At 48.9% G+C, this 5,778-nt stretch overlaps 1 long non-coding RNA gene across 1 annotated transcript; it reads right to left on the bottom strand.

Annotated features, from left to right (window-relative positions):
* Nucleotides 1-205: 205 nt before the first annotated feature.
* On the bottom strand, nt 206-5,088 carry LOC123356719. The gene is made up of 3 exons (XR_006575424.1): nt 4,959-5,088; nt 3,066-3,108; nt 206-410 (listed from the first exon to the last, which is right to left on the bottom strand). It is a non-coding gene; the product is annotated as an uncharacterized LOC123356719 (long non-coding RNA).
* Between the last annotated feature and the right edge of the window lie 690 nt (nt 5,089-5,778).

Genomic DNA, 5,778 nt, shown 5'->3' with positions numbered 1-5,778 from the left:
TGGCTATTAGCGCAAGAAAATAATTTTCTGTAGTTTTATCCGCCTTATTTTGCTCTAATACATGTTCAGCCTGCCGTGATAAAGCTTTGACCTGCCCCCAAGTTATGGCAGTGTTAGGTGTGCCACGCTTTCGGGCCTTGTCAATCTTGTCCACCCTATCTGTCAGGGTTAGACTGAAGTCCGGAATGGGATTCTTTAGCCCCTGATGCCAGGCCATCTCTCCACGGCTTCACAAAGCGAGCGGGAACCCACACAGGGCCGGTTTCAGTTGACACTGCTGCGTAGCCCCGGCCCCAGGTGATGAGTGGCACAGGCAGGCTCCACTCTGGTCCTGGCAACTTGCGATATATCACCTTTGGCGCCGGAAGGGGCTCGGTCTGTCTATAATGGCGCTGGGCTCTAGATAAAAACTGATTATTAAACAAAGTTAAATTCAAATGATTCAGAGTAAACAAGACACGAGCCAGCCATTCTTCCTTATCTGGCAAGGATAGGGGCACTCCTCCTTTTTGTTTTTGTTTAGTAAGGGCCTCCTTTAGGGTGCGGTTAGCCCGCTCAACAATGGCCTGACCCCGGGAATTATAAGGAATGCCGAATTTGTGGAGAATGCCCCACCGGGCACAAAATGCGGCCATGGCGGAGGAACAGTAAGCAGGGCCATTGTCGGTTTTTAACTCAGTGGGGCTGCCCATTACCGCAAAACTGCGAATCAAGTGATTGCAAACATGTTTGGTAGCCTCCCCTTTTTTGGGCAGTTACCCAAGTGTAACCAGAAAATGTGTCGATGACAACGTGCAGGTATTTCCAAGGGGAGAAGGGGGGAAAAAGGGTGACATCCATCTGCCAAAGTTGATTGGCTCCGAGACCACGGGGATTTACCCCTATGGGAGGACCCTGTGGGTTAAGGGTACATTGAGGGCATTGTTGAACAATACCTCGAGCATCAGATAGGGATCTGAAATTGTTTAGCCAATGCCTTGGCATTTTGATGGTGTAGGGCATGACTTTCTATAGGGGTACAAGGGAATGCCCTGAGTTGGGCATCCGCCTGGGCATTGCCTTCTGTCAACATGCCAGGGAAAGGTTGGTGGCTTCGAATATGAGCAATAAAAAACTGATCGGTACGGGAATGAATGAGATGTTGCAATGCTAAAAACAAAGCTAGCAAATTTTTATCTAGCGCTGGTGATACATAGCTACCACTAATATTTGAAACAACATTGGCTACATATAAACTGTCAGTGATAATATTAAACGGTTGCATAGAAAAACGATTAAAGGCTAAAATTACTGCAGCCAGCTCAGCACGCTGGGCGGAGCTTTGGGGTAGGGTAAACAGAGAACACCAGTGGGTAGTAGATGGGTCACGCCAAGAGAGAACCCCACGGTTTGGACTCCCGCCCGTAAATACTGTAAGCACATCTGGCAGCGGGGTTGGGGAGAGTAAATAGCAAAAGTTAAGGGGTAATCGCTGCGTCATGCTGAAACGGGGGTCCTTCAAAGTGTGACAGGAGAAGACCCCAGTAAAGGCTGAGCATGCACACTGAACCTCGGGGTTAGTTTCACAAAGAGTTTGCCATAAATGCAAAGGGATCAGAAGTACTATTTCAACGGGATCAATGCCTAAAAGGACCCACGCTCGCTGGCGTCCCTTGGTGATAAGGGAGGCAAGCATGGAGGGAAGGGGAGTAAGGGTGTTTGCCGGGGTATGGGCGAGATAAAGCCATTCAAGGATTCGTACCGTCCCAGCCTCGGGTGCTTGAAAGAGGGCGGCACAAGGCTGGGTCACCCCTTGAAGACAAGCGAGACGTGGAGGCTCGTTATCCACGGCACGATCCACCCAAACCTTTGCGAGAGATTGATTTACCTGCTCAATGGCATCTAATTGTGTTTTTGTGAGAGAAATGATATCGGAGGGGTGACGCCCCTGCCGAAGAGCATCAAATAATGGACTTAACATGTTAGTATCAAGGCGATAATAGGGACGTACCCAATTAATAATGCCCAGGACTTGTTGAAGGGTGACGTAATTAATGTTGGTTTTCAAGGCAATTTGCGGGATAATCGGAATGGAATAAGCGGCCATCATTTTATGTCCCAGATAAAGGAAGGGCTCTATACATTGTACCTTTTCTGGGGCTATTTGAAGGCCGTATTCCTGGAGCATATTTTGCAGGTCAGTTTGCCATGAAGGAGGGAGTTCTGGCCCTGCTATGAGGATATCATCCATATAATGGTAAACCTTAAGCATAGGGTACCGTTTGCGAAAGGGTAAGAGAGACTGATTCACATAATACTGACAGAGGGTGGGGCTGTTTAGCATACCCTGGGGAAGAACCTTCCAATGGTAGCGTTCTGTTGGCTGACTATTATTCAAAACAGAGATAGTAAAGGCAAAGTACTTTCGATCACGGGGGAGGAGAGGGATAGAGAAAAAACAATCCTTAAGATCGATTACTGCTAACTGATAATCATGTGGTATAACATTCGGATTCGGGGTCCCACATTGAAGGGCTCCCATAGGTTCCATAATTTTGTTTATAGCTCGGAGATCATGTAATAATCGCCAGCGTCCAGATTTTTTCTTAATAACAAAGATTGGAGTATTATATGGGCTAGTAGTAGGCTCAATATGTCCCTCGGTTAATTGTTCCTGAACTAATTCCTTAAGGGCTATTAATTTTTCCTGAGGGAGTGGCCATTGCTCAACCCACACTGGGACATGGGTTTTCCATTCCAGGGGGAGGGCAGTGTGTAAAAAGCACTGACGTGTCATGGCACCACTAGGGAGGCTCCCAGCTGAGACAATAGGTCTCGCCCCCAGAGATTAATGTCAATTGGCAAAATGCACGGACGAATTTTTGCAACCTCTCGCCCTTCCTCACTATCCCATACTGAGAGCCAATTGGTGCTTTGTCGGGAAGATTGCGGGCCTCCCACTCCCCAAACAGAGGGGGAAACTTCGGAAGGCCAGGAAGGGTCCCAATGCTTTTGTGCAACTACTGAAACATCCGCTCCAGTGTCTAGCAACCCATAGAGCTCCTTACCGTTGATGATATACTTACGGGTCGGTTTGTGGGTTCGGATGTGTTGTAATACTGCAGCAATCTGTGGATGAAAAAGGAGACCTTGCTCCAGATTAACGCGAGTAGAACCAAATCCGCCGGCACGACTCGCTTGGCTGGGTCCGGCCGGCGCTGTGTAAGGTAAGATTAGCAGTTGAGCCCAAGAATCTCCCGCCTTTAGCTGAAGGGGAAGATGACTCCAAATTTGAACATAAATAACTCCGGTGTAATCAGAATCGATAACTCCGGGCACAATCATAATAGACTGACTACTGGCAGAAGAACGAGGCAAAATTAACCCAAATGTGTCTGGGGGAAGCGGACCAGAAAGCTGCGTAGGCATGAGGAGTACGTCACCAGGGAGAGGGGATTGCATATCTACTGCATTAATAAGATCCAAACCAGCACTGCCTTTTGTGGCTGGTCGAGCAGCTGTGGCAGGCAAAGCTCCCTCCTTTAAACCGGGGCTGGAGGGGGGCCCGGTCGAAAGTTTCCCGAATTATCTGGGGTTGAGGAGCGACATTGATTAGCCCAATGATATCCTTTATTACATTTTGGGCACTTTTTAGAAGGACGGCCCCCGGTGGTGTTAGTTCCGCCCTTATGAGCACCACCTCCTGGGGCCCGGCACTCCTTTTTGAAGTGTCCAGGTCGCTGGCAGTTAAAGCAGTTACCTGTAGGTTTGTTACCTTGACGGATTGCTCCCGCCAACAGTGCCATAGCGTGGGTCTGAGTGCCCACTTCGGCACATGCCTGCAACATGTCAGCGAGTGTGTAATTAGGGCGGTGAATGATAGTTTGGAGAATTTTCCGACAGTCAGCATTGGACTGCTCATACGCTAAGCGTAAAAGGAGTTCCCGTCTGAGCGTCCGGATTGTCAATTTGGCGTTGAACAGCCTCCTTGAGGCGATCAACGAAATGATGATAAGGTTCAGTAGCTTGTTGTTTAACATTTGTGAATGATCGAAGGGGCTTGCCAGAGGCTGGAACGCGCCGAAAGGCTCTCTGAATGCACATTGCCGTGCGGTGAAAAGATTCCATGGGCAATATAGATTGTTGCTCCATGGTGGCAAAAGCTCCTGTCCCATATATTTGCTCAGCAGTATTCTGCGCGTTACCGAGTGCTAGGGCTGCCAACCTAAACTCATTATCCCATACCACGTACTGTGCAGGGGAAAGGATCATACGAAATAGATGTTTCCAGTCCTCCGGGATCATAGTATAACTATTAGCGATCCCTTCTATCATACCCTGCACATAAGTGGAACGCAGCCCAGTCTCATGTACCGCTTTGTTAAGCTCCCGAAGAATTGAATACGGGAGGGTGGAGTGCCTAGCTACCACCTCACCTGCCTCATTGGGAGGGTCATAAGACAGGGGAAACATCAAAGGGATTTCTCCCTCCCATTCTTCCAATAAGGGGTCCTGCCCGCTCGCCCGCACTGCTGCAAGGGCGGCACAGACAGCACTCTGATGAAGGGACTTCTGCCCCAGGGTGTCCACCACTGGTGTAGAAGTTTTTGGTGCTAAAAAAGGGGCTGGTGGGAGCACTCGGGGATAGGCGGGAGGTGCCTCTACCGAGAGCAAGGGAGGTGCGGAGGGGGACGCCTCTTTTCGTAATCTCCCCACCGCAGCTGAACAGTGCTGCCACAACAGAATATGTTGGATCTCGGCTCGAGGTTCCCTAAACAATGCCTCTCCGATCTTTATCCAATCGGAGTGATCTAGGGAGCCTCGGTTCGAGTACCATGGGCACTTATACTCAATCACTCGGAGCAATTCCTCCAAGTGCCGTAACGATACTGCAGTACACCCGTCCTGTTTGATAAGCTTCAATAATTCTTTTGCATGATCTTTTTGCTCAATGGATAAAATCCCCCCCCATTACTCACGAGGGAGCGCGTTGCGCTGTGGTGCACCAAGGCTAAGCCAGCCGATGAGTCGGGGGTCCTGTGTCTGGATCACGTCGGGGTCACCAGATGTTGTATCGGGAAACAGAGATGAGACAGAGCTGCAGTGAGGCGTCTCTGGATAGTCCCAGACCGCTGTTTTTATTCTCTCTCTTACAGACCGGTTACTCAGTATTACATGATTGACATCACACAGGTTACTTATTACTATATGATTGATACACCTGTTTACTTCATTCTGATTGATTAAGGCTGGTTTCCCTCACCGGGCCATTGTCTTGTGTGACTAGGCTAGCATAGCAGAAAGTGCATAATATACTGTGCTAATAACATGGTTCAGTGCAGGGACAGCGTGGTTTGCCAACATCTGTACCTACACTGTACCTACAGTTCACCCTGTTACCACTTGGTACCTCTTTTCCCATCATCTTAGGGCATCGGGTTATTCCTCGGCCATTTACTTCTGTCAGCATTTCTTAGCTCCAAGGCCTAAAATAGCGAAGCTAAAATCTTGCAGGTCTCAGCCTACAGGCCTTGCCTGTCAGCCCTATTTACGTAGATACCTAATACATGATTATTCTCGCTACAGACTGATCAATCGATTCTCTATTTAGCACACAGTGATTCCATGTGACATAACATGTTAGTTATTTATAACACCACACAATAAATGAACAGTAAACTAAAATCACTGGCTGCCATTCCCACCCTTACTCCTACGCTGCTGCTGTATCCTGTGGTGCCCGGCGCTCTGCCTGCAGCTCAAGCCGGGCTTTGCGCTCTCACACGGGGGCTCCATCTT

This window comes from Mauremys mutica, chromosome 26, assembly GCF_020497125.1.
Source record: "Mauremys mutica isolate MM-2020 ecotype Southern chromosome 26, ASM2049712v1, whole genome shotgun sequence".
NCBI classification, from domain to species: Eukaryota; Metazoa; Chordata; order Testudines; family Geoemydidae; genus Mauremys; species Mauremys mutica.
This window is presented reverse-complemented; position numbering and strand designations above follow the sequence as displayed.